The sequence below is a fragment of the Neofelis nebulosa genome, chromosome 12 (genome assembly GCF_028018385.1).
Source record: "Neofelis nebulosa isolate mNeoNeb1 chromosome 12, mNeoNeb1.pri, whole genome shotgun sequence".
NCBI classification, from domain to species: domain Eukaryota; kingdom Metazoa; phylum Chordata; class Mammalia; order Carnivora; family Felidae; genus Neofelis; species Neofelis nebulosa.
The window spans coordinates 83,104,253-83,126,933 of NC_080793.1; the positions used below are offsets into that span (position 1 = coordinate 83,104,253).

General features: G+C 36.8%; 1 protein-coding gene across 2 annotated transcripts in view; it reads right to left on the reverse strand.

Moving 5' to 3' along the window:
• The window catches only part of MAMDC2 (MAM domain containing 2), a 400,592-nt gene that overhangs the window by 373,940 nt on the left and 3,971 nt on the right, over window positions 1–22,681 (reverse strand). For both annotated transcript variants that reach the window (XM_058695733.1, XM_058695734.1), the window contains exon 2: window positions 21,599–21,715. The gene's annotated coding sequence lies outside the window, so the exon portion shown is untranslated. The remainder of the gene's footprint in view (window positions 1–21,598; window positions 21,716–22,681) is intronic.

A 22,681-nucleotide genomic window follows, 5' to 3' on the forward strand; every position in this document is an offset into this window, starting at 1 on the left:
TCTGAGCATGTCTTAAATACCCACTTATTACATAAAGAGATTGGTACACTGCTGCTATTTAAAGAAAAACTATACTCTAATAGAAATCAAAACCTGAAAATCAAAACTAGATCAGTTGGACTTAATTTTCCAGAGATAAACTAATGAAATTCTTAAAATATTCTTATACATTACTCTGAGGGTTTTCTTAGAAAATGACTTAAAAGTGAGAGAATTCAGGATACTGGTGTTTAGGGTTGTTGTCTTTGTTACTGAATTATTGACCAAGATGATTGGTTTAATCTTCCCTATGTTCAGTGAGGGGAGGCACTGGGGAAACTGTCACTGACTACTGAAGTTTAAGAAAATAGATATCTCAAACCAGTTGAAAAGGCTTGATCAAACACATGTAAGCTAGAAAGGGGCAGAATTAAGAGCTGGAAATCAGATTTTTAGATTCTAATTTTGGCATTGTTTCTACTCCACTGTTCCTTTTACTATCGAATTCTTGTTTTCTCGGATTTTATACTAAAGCCAAATGATATTTGATTTAAAACAATTTCTATTGATTGGTAATATTTGAGCACTAAGAAGGTAAGATTGGGGAAATGAGGAGAATGGGAGAAGGAACAGGTTGTCATCATACCCTTTCATTTAATCAGTATGGCTTTGAGCCAAAGAGAGAAGAGGAGAGGCCCTATAAAAAGCTGATGTGTGACACCCCAAATTCTAAAAATAGCTATCCCCGATTTAAAAAACCAAAACCAAAAACAACTTCTAACCATTCCATCTAACCAGAGGAAGGCATGCAATGGATTGTGAAGCTCAACAGAAGAACATGAGCTCTGTCAAGAAGTTGGCCTGGGTTCAAGTCCCAGCTCTGCCACTAATTCACTGTGTGGCTTTGGGCTAAGCCACTTATCTGAGGCATACTGTTCTCATTCAGATAATGGAGAAGAATAAAGCAGCCCCTTTATGGGGTTGCCAAGGATTAAAAGTACTAATAATGTAAAGCATTTTGCACTGTGCTGGGCACAAGATAAACACAGTAATGACCCCTTGCTGTGGTTCTGTCACAATAAAGGAGCAAAGATAGTTCAAAGAGGCTGCTTTATGGTGGCCCAGAAAAGAGCCAGTTCCAGAACCTGGAATCCTTCTTTTATCCACCTTCTTGATGTTGGATCAAAGAGTAAACCCTGATGTTCTATCCACCGTGATCATAGAATTTGGAGGCAGACGGAAGTCTAAGTCAAATTTGCTGTGTAATCTTGAATCAGCAATTTCATTTCTTTGAGTCTCATTCCTTATCCGTGAATTGAAATACAAATAAGATTTCAGTGAGTTGTTTTGAAGGCTAAATAGATGGGTAAGAGATAGTATTTTTGCATAAAAAGCCTGTGTAGACTCAAAAACTCCATACAATATGGGTTATAATCATTCATCACTCCACCTGCAGATGGAGGAATGGTATTACTATCCCCAAGGCCTTCTCCTATTTTTCAAGACTCATTTTCCTGATGCCTATCTCCTCTTCCCAGGGCAATTCTAAGTTTCCCTATTTTAACCAAATTAGGTTTGCTTAGTGGACATAATTACTCAGGATTCTGAAATGTCATGGTAGCTCCTGTTTTATGAACTAACCAGAGCTAAGTTCACAATCTACTGAGCTAAGTTCACAATCAGTGAACTAACTCTTCAAGGTTGTAAGATCCAACTTCTCATTTCTCTATGCAATCCTGGTAGAGTCTAACAATGGGGATTAAGTCCAGACATAGTAGGCTGGGTCAGGCTATGGAAGCCTTCTGTCATGAGCAAGAATTTGGAAGCTGTTTACCATATAATTGGCAGTCATATTTTGTGCATTATAAAAATCACTTTGGAAGTTGTGTAGAGGTTAGCAGAGGGCTTGGACTGGAGGTATGACCTGTGTAATCAACATTATCAAGAAAGGGAGAAATATGCTAAGAATTCTGCCTAATACGGAAGGCAAGTATTGAAAATAACCTTTCGGGGCTCCCTGGGTGGCTCAGTTGGTTAAGCATTCGACTCTCGGTTTTGGCTCAGGTCATGATCTCACGGTTCATAGGATTAAGCCCTGCCTGGGGCTCTGTGCTAACAGTGCAGAGCCTGCTTCGGATTCTCTTTCCATCTGTGCACATCCCCTACTGGTGCATGTACTCTCTCTCTGTCTCAAAATAAATAAACTTAAAAAAATAACCTCCCAAACATTTCCATTAATATCCTTAACATTATAATTTAATTATGTTCAATTATATAATACTTAACCATTTTTGAAATATTAGAGAACACAGAGAAACAAAAGGAAAAAAATTGATTATCTACCTTATATCACTCAGAAAAAAATGCTATTAACATTTTGGGGTACATGAGTCTTTTCAGACTTTTAATGTGTGTGTTATACGTGTGGAGAGGGAGAAGGAGAGAGAGGAGGAGAAACCCGACATAAAAAGAAGTAACAACACTAAACTATGTCAGGAACAGAAGGAACCAGAGATGAAGGTAATATATATGAGAAAGCATTCTTAGGGGAGGGGTGACAAAAGACACAGTCGAAAGTTAATGTGTGTGTGTGTGTGTGTGTGTGTGTACACACAAAATGGTTACCACAATAGAGTTAGTTAACATGTCTAGTACCTCATATAGTTACAATTTGTGTTTGTGTGTGTGTAGTGAGAACTTTTAAAATCTACTCTCTTGGCTACTTTCAAATTTCACTATAGTTACCATGTATACTACCTGTTACCACTCTAGAACTTAAGCATCTTAGAACTTAAAGTTTGTACTCTTCCACCACCATCAGCCATTTCTCCCACCCTTAGCAACCACCAATCTATTCTGTTTCCAGGACATTAGTTTTTTTTTTTTTTTTTAGAACCCACATATAAATGAGATAATACAGTATCTGTCTTTGACTTATTCCATTTAGCATAATGTCCTCGGGATGCATCCATGTTGTCACTAATGGCAGGATTTCCTTCTTTTTTATGACTGAATAATATTCCATTGTATATACATATATGCCCTATTTTGTTCATTCATCCACCAATGGACACTTAGGTTATTTCCACGTCTTGGCTATTGTAAATAATGTTGCAGTAAGCGTACAGGTGCAGATGACTCTTGGAGACAGTGAGTTCATTTCCTTTGTATATATACCCATTAATGGAATTGGTGGGTCATATGGTAGTTCTATTTTTAATTTTTTGAGGAACCTCCATACTCTTTTCCATAGTGGCTGTACCAATTTGCATTCCCCCAACAGTGTACAAGAGCTGCCTTTTCTCCACATTCTCTTTAGTACTCATGTCTTTTTATGTTTAGTGCTTATTTATTTTTAAGAGAGAGAGAGAGCACGCAAAACCAGCGGAGGGGCAGAGAGAGAAAGACAGAATGTGAAGCAGGCTCCATGTTCTGAGGTGTCAGCACAGAGTCCGATGTGGGGCTGTAACCCACACACCATGAGATAATGACCTGAGTCGAAGTTGGATGCTAATCTGACTGAACCACTCAGGCACTCTTGTCTTGTCTTTTTAATAACAGCCATTCTAACAGGTGAGGGATGATATCTCTTTGTGGTTGTGATTTGCATTTCCCTAATAATTAGTGATGTTGAGCACCTTTCCATGTACCTGTTGAATATCTCCTTTTGGAAAAATGTCTATTCAGTCCTTTGCCCATTTTTAAAATGGATTTTTTGTTGTTATTAAATTGTATGATTTCCTTATGTTTTTTGGATATTAATCACTTATTCAATATGTGGTTTGCAAATATTTTCTCCCATTCTAAGTTGTCTTTTCATTTTGATTGTTTCCTTTCTAGTCCCACTTGTCTATTTTGCTTTTGTTACTTGTGCTTTAGGTGTCATAGCTAGAAAATCATTGCCAAGACCAATGTCAAGGAGATTTTTTCCTGTACTTTCTTTTAGAAGTTTAAAAAACAAAGCCCACAGGGACAGAAATGATCAGTAATTCCCTATAGTACAAAAGGACTCTTTACAGGTTGTTTTTAGTTCTCCCACAGTATATTTTAAATGTTTTTCATTATGTTATATGCATATATGTTATATGCTAAGTTATAGGCAACCTGACCTTTCTGAGATATTCTATCACATAAAGCAAGATACCCCAGAATTTATATAGCTTTTTTTTTCAAAGTTCAAAACTAGAAAGGTAGTCTACTTTTTCCTGGCCATAGGGAAAGCCATCCTTAGGCATACTATTTCTTAACCCCTCATCATGGAGGGATATTCATAGATAAAAGCTTTCCCAATGTAGCAATTTGGAACCAAGTATGTAAATCAAAAATATTTAGCAATTCTGTCTCTGTGTTTTTTATTAATACATATTGTCCCTGTTATGACTTCCCTTTTGCTGGGATTATTACAGACTGAAGAATGAGCACGATTCTCCATATGGCATAAAGAACTATGTTCAAGGGGTAAAATTAAGCCATCTGTGGTGGTGTTCATATTCTTCCTTTAAATTGGTCCTTTTAATGGTAAATCATTAAAATATATGAACATATTTCACCTTCCTCTTCACTGGATTTCTTCACCACAAACAAAACTGTGTGTAACCTGCACTGGTTACAAACTCCTTTTTAGTTTTTACTTTTTGATGGATTTTGATGACCACACACAGTCACTCCTCCTTCAAAAGCAAAATGCAATAACAGTAAATAATAATATCAATTGTACGTGTATTTCTTGCCATAGAAAAGCTGAAAATATCATTACAGGCTTTTATATGTTTTTTTTTCTTCCAACTGGTTTCTGTTAAATCTTGGAAATGAACAAAAGGCTGAATTATTAATTCCTCATTCAGCCCCAAAGTGATGAAGTTGTTGCTGCTGAGAGATACTTAAGGGAACATAATGCATACAAGGTCATGTTATTAAATAAAGGCACTTAGAGAACTGACACAAAGTCGACAATCAATTAAAATGCATGCTGAATGGATGAATGGATAAATACATGAAGTGGAACTGTGGTTCCTGCATCCAGCTTTTGACTTTTTTTATTCTTGAGAAGAAGTATTTTTTGGACATTTCAAAATGTTGCAATGTTATAGTGGATCAGTGGGACAATTACAAAAGGTATAATATACACATAATGGGAATGTCAGAAAGGGAAGAAAGAGTGAAAGGAACAACAGAACATAGGTTTGAAGTAATAATGGCTGAGGATTTTTCAAAATTAATGACAGACACCAAACCACAGATATAGAAGGCTCAGAGAACACTATGCAGGATAAAAAAAAATTTACATCTTGGTATATCATATTCAAACTGTAGAGAATCAAAGACAATGACAAAATCCTGAAAGAAGCCTACCTTAAATTAGAGGAGCAATGATAAGAATTACATTGTACTACTCTTCAGAAACCATGCAAGAAAGATGAGAGTAAAGTGAAATATTTAGAGTACTGAAAAAAAACCCCACCAATCTATAGAATTCTGTAGTCAGAGGGGCGCCTGGGTGGCTCAGTCAGGTAAGCATCTGACTTCGGCTCAGGTCATGATCTCACAATTTGTGAATTCAAGCCCTGCGTCGGGCTCTGTGCTGCCAGCTCAGAGCCTGAAACCTGCTTCGGATTCTGTGTCTCCCTCTCTCTCTGCCCCTCCCCTGCTCACGCTCTGTCCCTCTCTGGCTCTCAATAATACATAAATGTTAAAAAAATTTTTTTTAATAAAAAGGAATTCTGTAGTGACAGAAATTATCTTTCAAAAGTGAGGGAGAAGTAGAAGAAGTAGAGAAGAAAAATGATGTAGGTCAGAAACTCAGATGTACGTAAAGTAGGAGCCTTAGAAAAGTAACAAGAGGAAAATAAAATCTTTTTCTTATTCTTACTTGATCTAACAGTTTGTTCAATATAATAATGGCAACAGTATATTAGGTGATTATCACTTACATATAAGTGAAATGAATAACAGCAACATTATAGGGGACAGGAGGAAGGAACTGGGAATACACTGTTATGAGGTACTTGAAGCAGTATGTTATTTGAAAATAGACTTGGATTAGTAGTAAATGTATACTGCAAACTCTAGAATAACCACCAAAAAAAAAGTTTAAAAAGAAGTATAATTGATATGTGTTATGGGCTGAATTATGTCTTTCCCCAAATTCATGTGTTGAAACTCTAAAGCTTAGTACTTCAGAATGTGACTATATTTGGAGATAGGGCCTTTAAAGACAAAGAAAGAGAAAAGTGAATTAACGATTATGTGATTGTTGATAATAAATCAGCTAACATATGAATAGGTTATTTTTTCATGTCCACAGGCACTATTGCAAGAAATCCTGATCTAATATAGGTAATAGATTCCTAGAACCTTAGAAATGTATACTACCTTTTTGGAAGTTTAAGGTGCCATTAACTGACACCCACATAGTTTGATAACAGACACTTAGGGGTAAACTATATAAATTATCACATCTCGTGCCAACTGAAAAAACTAAAACAGTGATTTTTTTAAGCATGTCTTATAATGAAACTTTGGTATACACAGTGAGTTTAGCGGACTGCCAATTATGTGAACTGTTATGAAAACCAGGAGATCAACCCAGAAGGGTGAATGGATGTTTACTAAGCATTTAACAAGTACCAGGCACTGTGCTAAGTGCTTTCATTTAAATCAAGGTTTCTCAACCTTGGCACTTACTGACATTTGAGGTTAATTTTTGTGAGGAGCTATCCAAAAATAATTTTAAAAAGGTCAATGGACTAAATATAGCAAAAAAAGATGGGGGCTGTCAGAGTGGATAAAAAGACAAGACCCGGCTACATGTTGTCAACAAAATTACATTGGATCCTAATGGAGGAAAATGGATGCAAAGGTACTGAAACAATGGGAAAAGGTAGGTAATAGCTAACAGAGAAATGGAGAAACTCTTGAGAAGACTACGTGCTCCGTAAGAACTGTGTGCCCAGTGCTTAGAATGGTGGCTGGAAAACAGTAGGCACTCCACAAATATTCATTGCATTAACACATGAATTTGAAAATCTGAAAGACAGTCAGGAACCTAATGTATGTCATTATCCAACAACCACCACAAAATGAATCATTCGTTCACATGAAAAAATAAGCAAGTGTTATTCTTCCAAACAGCCCATTACATGCTCCTGTGCGTTCACTTTGTGTTTTCTTCAGTTAGTGTTTCCATAGCCTGCTTTGTATGAAACCCTTAGAAACAAAAAGAGAAATTAAAGAAACAGGATGTAGAAAGAAACCCTTTCAACTCGAATCTCCTTTTCTATTCTCTCTCTATATTCAAATGTGGAAGAATGAAGGCAAGTGGTATGAAACAGAATTTTCTTCTATATGAGTGATCTTAAAATACACACACACACACACACACACACACACACACACACACACCACGCCTCAAAATACTACATGGAGCATGTTCTAATCTTTTTTTTTTTTTTTTTTGCAGTGGGGTCAATCTAAATGCTGATAGAAAAGGAAAGAAGCTCAGAATTCAAAACCAGTTTTCCCCACTCAGATAATTCATGTGTTTCCAAAGCCACATCTACCAGCAAAGAGCTATCTAGAATAACATAAATTGCCCTTGAACTTCCTCTTTTATCAGTTCTTGAAAGCTTGAAATAGCCTAGGCTATATAATTATGTATTCTAGAGAGCTAAGTTCTTATCTTCACGTCAATATATAAGAATGGACTGAGAGCTTGCTTCTAAACCCTGTGCTAGAATTTAAAAGGACAAGCCTAGGGGCACCTGGGTGGCTCAGTCAGCTAAGCAGCTGACTTAGGCTCAAGTCATGATTCGTGGTTCATGGTCTGGAGCCCCACGTCAGGCTCTGTGCTGACAGTTTGGAGCCTGGAGCCTGCTTTGGATTCTGTCTCCTTCTCTCTCTGCCCCTCCCCCACACATGCTCTATTTCTCTGTCTCTCAAAATATGAATAAAAACATTAAAAATTTTTTAAATAAAAAATAAATAAAAGGACAATCCTAGACTTTTTTTTAGCCATCTTACGTTTAAAATCTACATTTGGCTGCTAATAATATACAATTAACTCCCCCTTAAAAATAAAGGAATTAAATTGCATGGCACTGAGTTCCAATTCTGGTTTATAATTCAAAATGAAAAAGTCTTATTTACATGGTCAAAATGATGTCAGGGAGCAGTTTAGATTTTTCCAAATACAATTTCTGAAATACGAGTCTGAAATATATTTTGTGTAAACAAATTATATCTCCTTTATTAGTATGGTACTGATTGAAAGCTTTTAATGTTCTAAATAGGTAGATAAAACTTTTTATTTTCTCAATTTCCAAAGGAAGTCTTGACATGCAAATTAGATTTGATCTCAGTAAGATGGTAGGTAAGTGAAATTAATCTTATTCAGAAAGTAAGTTTCCTGGGAGCCAGGTCTCTTTTGGTCGTCGTCGTCAGCTCCACTGACATGCATGCACATAGCAGATGCCCAACAAATGTTTGCTCACTTGAAATACTTGACCAAATGGATTGTTTATGTGAAAATGGATGCTGCTAACCACAAATGAACCCCATATTTTTATTGCATCAAGTTAAAAATATTACCTTAACAGTTCCAGCTGTTGAATAGAGTACTTGAAAGACACAATATCACATTAAAATTAGTTCTACAATGCAGGTTTCCCACTAGTTAGACTGACTCTCCCTAAGTAACTAAATTTTTTATGTTTTAAAGAAAACTAAATTTTTGAAGTTTTAAAGAAGAATATAAAATTAATTTTTAAAGTGCTTTCACTTATTTTTCTTGATAGAAAAACACATATTTATGAAATAACACCTTTCTTCTTGAAATGGAAGAGAGTTGTTAGCTCTTTTGAAGCCAGTAATAAAGAGCCCTTTCTTTCCTGATATTGGTATTGAGTTGGCACTATATCATGGACTTAACCTAAGGATTTTATCAATGGGGAAAATGATTACAAGATGGCTTACATTAGTTGGTTCTATTACTGGGGTATGATCTGTTGGCTCAAATGTCTGTCATCAATGGTATCCAGAAACCTAATTCACTCTGATGCTGACAGAAATGCATGTGGACTTTTGGGGGCCCTGAAGTGCAATGTGGTCAGAACAACACTTGGTCAGAATTAAATCTTGTCAAAAATTTTGAGAGAAAATATCAAAATGAATGTATTTTAACTGAAATACATTTTTACATTTTATTTGAACTTTTGTATAAAGAACATATTCATTAGCATGGGATTAAATTTGCACAAGTAATACATAAAGTCATTTTAACTGGAGTGTATGAAATACAGGAAGTTTCAAGCAAATAATATTCATGAGACTGTATAATATTGTTAGTATTCATTAAGGCTATTTCTGTGCATTAATAAAGTGGCTATAGGTCAGCTTTCCACCTTACATTAAAAATATAAAAAAGAATGAAATCTTGCCATTTGCAACAACATGAATGGACCTAAAGGGGCTTATGCAAAGTGAGATAAGTCAGACAGAGAAAGACAAATGTCACTTAATTTCACTTATATGTGGAATCTAAAAAACAAAACAGAAACAGACTCATAAATACAGACAACAAATTGGGGTTGCTAGAGGGAAGGGGCATGAGGGGATGGGTGAAATATATAAAGGGAATTAAGAAGTACAAAAAAAAACAAGTCATGGGGATGTAAAATCCAGCTTAGGAAATACAGTCAATAATATTGTGATAACTTTACCGTGACAGATGGTAACTATCTTTATGATGTTGAGCACTGAGTCATATATAAAATTATGTTGTACACCTAAAACTAATATAACATTCTATGTCAACTGTACTTAATTTAAAAAAAGGAAGATACATGTGAACACAATGGCTTATGTGTTCAATTCAATATTCTTTGCTGTCAAGAGGCAAAAGAAATGGCAGGACATTTTTTTTAAAAGTCTTACTATATTCAATATTTGTAATTTCTGTTCATTATAACTAAATTATAAAAACTATCTTTTTTTCTAGCAAACTATTATCCAAAAATATTCTATTTCTATGAGAAGTTTTCTGTCTATAAAACAGAAGATAGAATGTCCTTGTAAGTCTATCTCACAATAAATTTCCTCTGGATTAGTTTCCTATAAAGTAAACAAATTTAAGTGAATTAGCAAGACAAAATGTAATTAGGTATATCTGAGCCACAATGCATGTGCTGATGGTACTTTTTGTCACTCAGACTAAAACAGAATAAGGAAATACAAATATCAGAATTCTAAATTATAGTTATCTTTACAATTATTCATTTTACCTTTAATGAAATATTTCAACACATTTTATGAATATAAATCAATTAACAATTCTTCTTATAATACTTCATTAATAACTATTAGAGTTACTTGGGTTAAAAATCCACAGTTGCTAAATCATTGCTTTTCTTTATTAAATTATATAGTAAAGAGACATTACCTCTATACTGTTGCCCAAGATTTTTGCATGATCCCATTTGTTGTTAAGAATGAAACATCTGGGACACATGGATGGCTCAGTGGGTTAAGCATTGGACTTTAGCTCAGGTCATGATCTCACAGTTTGTGAGTTCAAACCCTGCGTGGCGCTCTGTGCTAATAGAGCGGACCCTGCTTGGGATTCTCTGTCTCCCCCTCTCTCTCTGCCTCTCCCAGCTCTTGCATGAACATGTGCGATCTCTCTCTCTCAAGACTCTCTCTCTCTCTCAAAAATAAATAGTAAGAAAAAAATAAAACATCTTTTCTGCAAATAAAATATGCTGTCATAATGTACTCACAAAAATCAATTTGTGTTTAATTTACAATTAGTGAACTATATCTAATGAATCCAAAAACACCTCAGTAAGGTCTGTTGTTATGAATTCTAGATAGAAATGTCTGCTGTTTTCACCTGGCATATGTTGAAAGCTAACTAAACATCTTACTGTCTTTTTTAAAGTTAAAAATCCATAAACTAGTGACTTATGGCCTAATGCCAAGTTTCTTTTTCATGTACATTTCAAATAAACCATTTTGCCAAATGACAGTAAGACTTCATAAACTTGGCAAACATATAAGAGTAAAAACGAGGAAAAACCTAAAATATTAATCCTGTCTATAAAACGTAAAGTCCCTTATAAACATGTAAAAAGTTAATATTTTCTTTACATATAATGCAAAACTAAACCTGAAACCTGCTTTGTTTCCATCTTATAGTAACAGTAACTATGTTTACTGTTTATATAAAATACTGCTTCATAATTAATACTGTTAAATAACTTATAGTTTAAATAAAACAACCTGTTTAAATTAAGTGTAACTATGCAATCCTTTGCCATAGATTTTTTTACCCTAGGAGTAGGCCTATAGCACACTGAGATTTTAAGGGGGTTAACAGCATAATTCTTCCTGTAAATGAGTTAATCCTAAAAGATAATTTAATTAAAAGGAACACTACAATTTCAGAACGACCAGAATAAAAACCTGCCTAATGAAAATGTTCGTGTTCTTTAAAACTTTGTATACTTGTAGCACCCAGTCTCCTAAAAAACAGTGAGTGACTCTATAAATATTTATAAATGACTTTCTGTGATTAATCTAAGTATTTTAAAAATGTCTTTTTAAGTTTCCATTCCAATCTTTGTCTCTTAAGGCAAAGAATAAGAGATTTCAGATAGTATTGTTATAGGTTTATACTCTAATGCAGACTTCTATTTCTAAAGTGGTGGGCTAGATTGTTCAATCTAATCTTCCAGTTGAAAACAACTGCAATGCTAAAGTTTAAAAAAATTCCCTCAAAGCACCAAAGAGCTGTCAAGAGACTAGAAACCAATAGGTCAAAAATCTAAGGGAAAGGGGAACCCAAATAGCTATAGCTAAGTGGAACACCTGACCTCCTTAGCCATGCTTGTCCTCAGGACACTTACTGATCCAGGTACATGCCCTTTGGTTTTGGCAGTCTCACCTGTAATGGGAATAGATGTCAAGACCAAGGGCCAACCCAAGATGAAGAATCAAATAGGATCTCAAAGGGACACGACTGATTAGAGTATGGATAAACCAGATGTAGACACACCCTTACCTCTCTCACTCATACTCATGGCACTCTGTGGAACATGGGAGAGAGTAAAAGAAAAATATCCTGAGAACTTAAGACCATAGGGTTGCTTTAAGACAGAATTTTTGTAAAAGGTTCATATTCGGGGAACCTAAGCTGTGACTGGCTTAAGGTGGTGTCAGACTGGTGGTATACCAGGCACCTGAATTAAGCAAAAGTAAATCTTTCTATGAAAAAGGTATCTTTATCTCAGGCTTTAAAGAATCCCTTCAAAATATTTTCTCACGAATGATAAGTCCACATGGAAACAGTATCATAAGTAACTAAAGCAATAATTCAAACAGATATGTAAAGACTTCAGATATTGGAAATACTACATATAGTTATAAAATAAGTACAGTTATTCTATTTAAAGAAAAAGATAACCCTGAAAATATCTGAGAGGAGCGGGTAACTCTAAAAAGAAACCTACCATATTTGTAAAACAGCTTCTAGAAATAAAAAAATGTAATAATGAAATCTAGAATTCTAAACATATTAAACATTACTAAATGGTGATTTAGAAGGAAAAGAGGAAAGAATAGGTAATATTTGAAGAAATATTGATTGAAAAACACCCCAAATTTGACAAAAATTATTAATTAATACATGAAAGAGGCTCAACAAAACTCCAAGTGGTATAAATTCAAAGAAAGTCACAGCTAGGCACTTCATAATCAAAATGCCAAAAGACAAAAGAAAAACTTGAGGACAGCAAGAAAATGTTTTTCAATAGAATTAACACCTGATTTCTCATCAAAAAAACACACAAGCAAGAAGACAGTGGGATAATATATCCGAATACTGAAAGAAAAAGAGTATCAACTAAGCCTCCTACATCCAGCAAAACCATCCTTCAAAAATTAAAGGGGGGAAAAAAGACATTCCCAGATAAAAACAGGATTGGTCACAAGCATATCTGCCATACAAGAAATATTAAGGGGAATCCTTTAGTCTGAAATGAAAAGACACTAGACAGTAACACAAATCCACACGAAGAAATACAGAGCACTAGTAAAGACAACTGAATAGGTAAATAGTTAAAATACAGTATAAATGTATTTTAAATTTGGAATTCCTTTTTTATGTCTCCTATCTGATTTTTAAAACAACTGCATGAAGGAATGATTATAATCAGTGCTGATGGGCATACAATATATACAGATGTAATATATGTAACACTAACAGCACAAAGGAGAAAGGAGGGAGTGAAAATATATAGGAGCCAAGATTTTGTACACTACTGTAAATTAAGTTGTTTTTACTATGAACTATATTGTTATAAAGCAAGATTTTAATTGTAATCCCTAGGAAACCCAACAAAAATGTAACTCAAAAAACAAATTAAAAAAGCTAATTAAAATGGTACATTGTATCTATTTTAATACAAATCAAGGAAATAATAGAGGAATAAATAATAATAGAGGAATAGAGGAATAGATTTGAAGACATAAGTAACTTGGTGGAGGGGAGGCATCTGGGTGGCTCAGTCGGTTAAGCATCTGACTTCAGCTCAGGTCATGATCTCACAGTCTGTGAGTTCGGGCCCTGTGTTGGGCTCTGTGCTGACAGCTCAGAGCCTGGAGGCTGCTTCAGATTCTGTGCCTCCCTCTCTCTCTGCCCCTCCCCTGCTCATGCTCTGTCTCTCTCTGTCTCAAAAATAAATAAAAACATTTAAAAAAAGACATAAATAACTTGAAAGGAAAAGGATAGGTGATCCCTTTCAAAATAACACCAGCAGTCTTCACAGAGCTAGAACAAACAATCCTAAAATTTGTATGGAACCAGAAAAGACCCTGAATAGCCAAAGTAATCTTGAAAAAGAAAACCAAAGCTGGAGGCATCACAATCCCTGGGCTTCAAGCAGTATTACAAAGCTATAATCATCAAGAAAGTATGGTACTGGCACAAGAAAGACACTCAGATCAATGGAACAGAATAGAGAACCCAGAAATGGACCCACAAACGTATGGCCAACTAATCTTCGACAAAGCAGGAAAGAATATTCAAGGGAATAAAGACAGTCTCTTCAGCAAATGGTGCTGGGAAAACTGGACAGGAACATGCAGAAAAATGAACCTGGACCACTTTCTTTTCAAAAAATAATTTTTTTATTGTTTATTTTTGAGAGAGAGAGAGAGAGAGAAAAAACAGGGGAGGGGCAGAGGGAAAAGGAGATACAGAATCTGAAGCAGGCTCCAGGCTCTGAGCTGTCAGCACAGAGCCTGATGCGAGGCTCAAACCCATGAACTGTGAGATCATGACCTGAGCCGAATTCGGATGCTTCACTGACTGAGCCACCCAGGTGCTCCTCATCTGGACTACTTTCTTACACCATACATAAAAATAAACTCAAAATGGATGAAAGACCTAAACATAAGAAAGAAATCCATCAAAATCATAGAGAAGAAAGCAGGCAAAAACCTCTCTGACTTCAGCCACAGCAACTTCTTAATCAACACGTCTCCGGAGGCAAGGGAAACAAAAGCAAAAATGAACTATTGGGACCTCAGCCAAATAAAAACTTCTGCACAGCAAATAAAACAATCAGCAAAACTAAAAGGCAACTGATGGAATGGGAGAAGATATTTGCAAACAACATATCAGATAAAGGGTTAGAATCCAAAATCTATAAAGAACTTATCAAACTCAACATCCAAAAAACAAATAATCCAGTGAAGAAATGGGCAAAAGACATGAATAGACACTTCTCCAAAGAAGACATCCAGATGGCCAACCAACACATGAAAAAAAAAGGCTCAAAATCACTCATCATCAGGGAAATACAAATCAAAACCACAATGAGATATGACCGCACACCTGTCAGAATGGCTAACGTTAACAACTCAGGCAACAACAGATGTTGGCAAGGATGCAAAGAAAGAGGATCTCTTTTGCACTGCTGGTGGGAATGAAAACTGGTGCAGCTGCTCTGGAAAACAGTATGGAGGTTCATCAAAAAATTAAAAATAGAACTACCCTATGACCCAGCAACTACACTACTAGGTATTTATCTAAGGGACACAAGTGTGCTGTTTTGAAGGGGGCACATGCACTCCAATGTTTATAGCAGTGCTATTAACAATAGCCAAAGTATGGAAAGACCCCAAATGTCCATCAACAGATGAATGGATAAAGAAGATGTGGTATATATATGTATACATATATGTATATATGTGTATCTATCTATCTATCTATCTATCTATCTATCTATCTATCTATACACATACAGTGGAGTATTACTTGGCAATCAAAAAGAATGAAATCTTGTCATTTGCAACTAGGTGGATGGAACTAGAGGGTATTATGCTAAGTGAAATTAGTTAGAGAAAGACAAATATCATATGACTTCACTCATATGAGGAATTTAAGATACAAAACAGATAAACATATGGGAAGGGAAGCAAAAATAATATAAAAACAGGGAGGGGAACAAAATACAAGAGACTCTTAAATACAGAGAACAGGGGGTGCCTGGGTGGCTTGGTCGGTTAAGCGTCCAACTTCGGCTCAGGTCATGATCTCATGGTCCGTGAGTTCGAGCCCCGCGTCGGGCTCTGTGCTGACAGCTCAGAGCCTGGAGCCTGTTTTGGGTTCTGTGTCTCCCTCTCTCTCTGCCCCTCCCCTGTTCATGCTCTGTCTCTCTCTCAAAAATAAATAAACGTTAAAAAAAAATACAGAGAACAAACAGAGGGTTGCTGGAGGGGTTGTGGGAGGGGGGATGGGCTAAATGGGTAAGGGGCATTAAGGATCTACCCCTGAAATCACTGCACTATATGCTAATTTGGATGTAAATTAAAAACAAATAAATTATTAAAAAAAGAAAGAAAAGAAAAGGATGGGAAATGATACACCACACAAATGGTATACAAAAGAGAACTGGAGTAGCTATACTAATACCACAAAAAAAATAGACTTTAAGACAAAATTTGCTACTAGAGACAAAGAAGGATATTTTATAATGACAAAAGGACCTATCTATCAAGAAGACATAACAATTTTTTTAATTTTTTTTTTTTTAATTTTTTTTTTCAACGTTTTTTATTTATTTTTGGGACAGAGAGAGACAGAGCATGAACGGGGGAGGGGCAGAGAGAGAGGGAGACACAGAATCGGAAACAGGCTCCAGGCTCCGAGCCATCAGCCCAGAGCCTGACGCGGGGCTCGAACTCACGGACCGGACCGCGAGATCGTGACCTGGCTGAAGTCGGACGCTTAACCGACTGCGCCACCCAGGCGCCCTAGAAGACATAACAATTTTTTTAATTTTTAAAAAATGTTTATTCATTTTTAAAAGAGAGAGAGAGAGAGAGAGAGAGAGAGAGTGAGCATGAGTGGGGGAGGGGCAGAGAGAGTGGGGACACAGAATCTGAAACAGGCTCCAGGCTCTGAGCCATCAGCACAGAGCCCAATGTGGGGCTCAAGCCCACAAACCACAAGATCATGACCTGAGCCAAAGTTGGACGCTCAACCGACTGAGCCACCCAAGTGCCCCAAGAAGACATAACAATTTTAAACATACATGCACCCATCAACAAAGCCCCAATACAGGAGGCAAAAACTGACAGAATGGAAAGACAAAATGACAACTTAACAATAATAGGGGCACATGAGTGGCTCAGTCGGTTAAGCATCCAACTCTTGGTTTTGGGTCAGGTCGTGATCTCATGGCTCATGAGTTTGAGCCCCACATCCAGCTCTGGGCTGACAGTGCAGAGGCTGCTTGGGATTATCTCTCTCCCTCTCCCTCCACCCCTCCCCTCTCCCTTTCTCTCTCAAAATAAATAGATAAGCTTTTAAAAAATTTATAAAAGAAAAAAGAAAAACAATATATAAATTCCCATCCATTTATGTATTGCCCATGGTTGCTTTTATGCTACAACAGCACTCGAGTTGAGTAACTGGAATAGAGGCCATACAACCCCACAAAGTCTAAACTATGTTCTATTTAGCACTTTAAAAAAAGTTTGGAACTTCTGGTTTCAGCTACAAAATGTATACAGCTTGGAAGTCTTCACCTACATCTTTATAACAAGACTAAAGGTAAACAAACTGAAAATAAATGACTTTTCTTAGACCCATCAGAGAATTAAGATCACAGGACAAACCATCACCCAGAAATCTGAGAGACAGCCAAACACAGAGAATCACAGCTGAGATCAGCTTATGTGGAGCAAAGATGGTGGAGTCTTAAACTGCTATGAATACTTAAGTGATAATCTTCACAAATCGCTGGACACTGAGTGTGTACCAGGTCAAGACTGAGAAGCTCCTTGGGGACCCAATCTTAGGGGAACCCAAAGATTCTTATGAGTTTTACCTCAAGGAACCCCACCAGGTTCTCATGGTAATGACCTCCCAAAATACCCATCCACTTTAAATTACCATTTTGAAATACACCCAAAGCATTCTCTGTAATAAAGACCAATGCTCCAAGTAAAATGATGTTACCAGACCCTTACATGACCCAGGGAAGGGCAATTAGCCAACTCCAGCCCCTCTTGAAATCCTATTTAACCTAAGAGGAAAAAAATCAAAAAGCTAAGGAGCACTTCTGAAAGTGACAGCCCAAGGACTCAAGCCCACTAGAGACTGAGAGTCATTCATAAAATTACAGAACAATTCCTCTCCCACAACATCTTAGCGCCACATCAACAGGGTTCCAGTATAATCATAGCGGATTATAACTGAAAGAGTGTCCAGACACAAATTCTATGTAAGAAGGAATTCTTAGGGAAACCTAAGGAAATGCACCTGAGTAAATGGAGTCCTGTGGCCCCCTCAGCTGTAGCTACAGCTATGACATGAAACACAGTCCAGCTCCTAACCACAAAAACATAAAACCTCTTACTAAAGGCCTATTTCCCTCAGTTTCTATTGCCCCAGATATCACGTCCAGTTTTCAACAAGATTAGAAGCCATGCTAGATGGAAAGAAAACAAACCCTAGAATCCGAAGTGACAAAGCTAACATGAGAACCAGATTTGGTAAGGGGTGATGAAAATGTTCTGAATTACATAGGGGTGATGGTTTTATAACCTTGTGAGTATACTAAAAACAACTACATTTTACACGTTAAAAGTGTGAACTTTATGGTATGTGATTATCTCAATTTAAAAAGGGTTTTTAAAAAAGATTTAACATGATTTGTAACTTTTTCCAAAACAAAAGTTTTCCTATACCATCCACACCCACTCAATTTGTGAAAATAACATTATAGAATAAATCTATGAGAATCACAATGGAATAAATTTTAAGAATTATGATTTTCATTGTATAGTTATTTGCTACCTATAACATTAACAATAAAAGAGTAAACATACTGTCTTTTTGCCACTCAATAAATATATACTTAATGTCTGCTTCATATAAGAAACTGTACTATGTTGTTGGGCTACAAAAATGAAGTTGACAATTCCATAAAACAAAATGAAAAGTGCCAAGCAAAGGCTACATAAAGTACAATGGACTTAAGAATATAGGAGAGCATTACCACCTGGGGTGATCAAAGAAGTCTTCATAATAGAGGTAGTATTTTAATTGGGTCTTTATTTATTCATTTAACCAATGTTGAAATGCTCTTTATGCTCAGGTAATATGCCAGGTGCTAGGAAAACAAAATTAAAAATGAAATGGATTCTCTCACTGTGTCATGAAATAAAACTCGAAATGTGTATGTACAAATATGTGTGCTTATTTACATATGTATGGATAACTAACTACAGTATAAAGCAATGAGAGCACTTTTGAAGAATGAGTGTCAGCCAAGAAGCATAAACCCCTTTAATGGCTCCCTGACACCTTCCAGAAAAATTTCAACTGCAGAAATACGGCCTTGAGTTTCCTATGATTAAGCCTCTGACTAAATTCCTAGGTGACTTCCTCTACTGCTTCTTTATTACATCTATATTATGTGTTGGCTATTCTGTCCTTTCCTATTTTCCCCTCAACCTTTCCTTTCATCCCTCTATCCATTCATTTAAGTACTAATTGAGAGCCCAGGGCGAGGCACAGGGATACAACACCACACAGGACACACAGGACAAACAGGGTTCTAGCCCTTGCGGAGCTGATCTTCTATACAAGGGTAAAGATCCTGAATGAATAAGACAACTATTAGTTACATGTGATATATACAACAAGAATATGCAAGTCTAGGGGCGCCTGGGTGGCGCAGTCGGTTAAGCGTCCGACTTCAGCCAGGTCACGATCTCGCGGTCCGGTCCGTGAGTTCGAGCCCCGCGTCAGGCTCTGGGCTGATGGCTCGGAGCCTGGAGCCTGTTTCCGATTCTGTGTCTCCCTCTCTCTCTGTCCCTCCCCCGTTCATGCTCTGTCTCTCTCTGTCCCAAAAATAAAAATAAAAAAACGTTGAAAAAAAAATTAGAATATGCAAGTCTATGAGTATACAATGATAGTTTTAGTCCTTTCCTCTGAGGTATTTGACTTCATGTGTAGTAAGTAGCAAATACTCTATATTCCTTGGGAAGAATTTATATGACAGGGGATGGAAGATAAACCTTAAAACATTCAAGGGACTGAAATCATAGTGAAGTTGCTAAGAGTTCAGTCATCTGGGACATGTCAAAATATTTCCACCAAGGTGAAGGGCAAGTTGCTTCATCTTGCACACTCTGCCACTGAGAAAGAGGAACATGGGTCACTTTGGATTCAGGAGGCAAGATATACTCCATGTGAATGTTCTAGTTTGAGTAATTTTCTGAGTAATTCATAGTTTTGAATGGACCCCAGAGCTTCCAGGAAAGCTGATCTTGGGCCATATGATCCAGAAGACCCAATAGCAGGGAGGAAAAAATCATGGCAATACCTTAAGGTTAGGGAAAAAGGTTTTTTCCCTAAGGTTTGGGGAAAAAGCCACCTATTCATCTTCTACAGATAAATATTACCCATTTGAGAAATAGTTCCAGGCTTGCTACTGGGCTGCCCGGGCTAAATACCTGATTCATGGTATACCAGGTAACCATGCAACATGAGCTGTCCATAGTGAGCTGCCCAGTGTAGCATGTAGAAAACAAAAAGGATATAGAAAGGAAGAAAAACTGGAGCTAGGTAATAATGCTTATAGTTGACATTCAGGTGACAGCAATACTGAATCTGAAATCACTTTACAAACATTGTCAGGCCAGTAAAAGTTACTAGTTTGGTCTTCTTTTGGTTACTGAGACAGGCTATGTAAGCTCTTTTCTTCTTAGAGCCTTCACACATATTGTTTCCACTGCTGGTGTGGCTCTTTCCCTGCTTTTCACTGGGCTGGTTCCTTCTCATCTTTCATGTTTCAGCTTAAGTATCACCACACAGAACAGACTTCCCTGATCACATTTTCTAAAGCCATGCCCTTACCCCCACACTATTATCATCTGTCATGGTACTCTGCCTTTCCCTTCTGTGCCTTGTATTACAGTTTGTTGTTATACATTTGTCTGTTTACTTGAATATTGTGTAGGTCTTCCATCAGACTGTAAGTCCCACAACAAGGCAAGAATAATGTCTGTTTTTCTCACCATTGTATACCCAACCGTTGACACAGCATCTTATACACAGCAACAGTCATTAAAATTTGTGGAATAAATAAGTGCAACTGCTTGGACTCTCATTCTTTCAGCAACGGTAGTCATCCTTCCATCTATAAACCAAACAGCCCATATTTTGCACTGGCCTTTTTGCACACTGATGGTGATTTGGGAGACTTACCAGAGAAATTAAAGTGCCTAAAGTCAGCAAAAATTGGGGAGTTACTCTATGGCATTTCTTCCGAAAACTTAGACAATGGGACTATAATTCTCTATAAATGCTATACTCAAGTAAGAACATAATTCAGTATTTAACAAAGAATGCTCATCATTTCCTACGGGTAATTTTGGCCTAACGTTAATTTTGACAAGTGTCAGCACTGGCTTAAAATAGGAAAACAAGAAGAAACTGAGAAATATGGTATATGTTTGTAACCAAAATTCTGGGTTGTAAATTAAGAAGGAGATGAAGGAAGAGGAGGTACAGCCTTGTCTTACTTTTTTTTTTTTAATTTTTTTTAATGTTTATTTATTTTTGAGAGAGAGAGCACAAGCGGGGAAGGGTCAGAGACAGAGAAAGAGGCACAGAATCCAAATCAGGCTGCAGGCTCTGAGCTGTCAGCAAAGAGTCCGACACGGGGCTCGAACCCATGGACCGTGAGATCATGACCTGAGCCGAAGCCAGATGCTTCACCAATTAAGCCACCCAGGCGCCCCAGCCTTGTCTTCCTTTTAGGCAATTACTGAAGAAGTCTCAGACTGAAACTCTGCTGTAGTCAAATGAACCTTTTACTAACTTTCTAAATGATTTTTTTAACCTAACTCTAAGGTTTTAATATAATAATATTTATACCAAGGAACAAACAAAACAGCAAACAGAAAAAAAGCCCTAAGAATGTACTCACAATTGGGAACTTGTTTCACTTAACCATCCAATAGAAGGCATATTACTAAGAAAACTCCTACAACAATTTGACATCTTCAGTATACATGAAACATTCATTGCATTATGGAAACATACCTATCTCCCTAGCTATTTCCACATACAAGTCCTGGACCGCCTCTTTTTCTCTGTGTTTTCTCTCACACAGCTTCTTCTGTTCTTTTCTGAAGATTACATCATGGGTCTCCTGGGCCTCTGTGGCAGGAAGAAAGAAGAGGGCCAAGCAAAAGGATGATATTTTCAGACTATCAAATGTCAAGAAAAATAAAACATCACTTAGTCAGCAACAAAAACCTTATTATGCAACTAGTATCCTCACTTCTGTAACCTCAGGGATTCTAATATCAGCATTAACTGCCTATTTAAATCATCTTCATGATTAGCATCTTGATAACATTTACCAACTCTGTCAGGTTAAAAAACCTTCATGTTTTAAGTAGGAGGCTTATAATCAGTATAATTTTCTTTAATAATGTTAAACAGAGTTTCATATTGAAGGTTAGTATTTGCCTTATCTTAGTTTACTGTTGTGTTTTAATACTGATTTACTTATTGATTTTATTTTAATTTTAGAGAAAGAGAGCATGCATGCAAGTTGGGGAGAAGGGGGGAGGGGGAGAGAGAGAGAGAGAGAGAGAGAGAGAGAGAGAGGGAGAGAGAGAGAGAGAGAATTTTAAGTAGGTTCTGTGCTCAGCACAGAGCCCAATGAGGTGCTCCATCCCATGACCTTGGGATCATGACCTGAGCTGAAATCAAGAGTTGGACACTCAACCAACTGAGCCACCAAGGTGCCCCAATACTGATTTACTTGTAATGAGGCTTTCTTTAGTCACAGAAATAAGTAATCATTTACATAGTGCTTCCAAGTTTAAAGATGGTATCAAATGCATTCTCATCTTTATCTCAACAATTAATGAAGGGCTAACAATATCAACTAAGTGTAAAAACATAGTACTTGAGAGGGGCGTCTAAGTGGCTCAGTTGAACATCCGGCTGTTCATCTGGGCTCAGGTCATGATCTCAAGGTTCGTGAGTTCCAGCCCCACTGTGAGGTTCTGCACAGACAGTCCAGAGCCTGCTTGGGATTCTCTCTTTTTCCCTCTCTCTGCCCCTCTCCTGTGCATGCATGTTCTCACTCTGAAAATACATATTAAAAAAAAA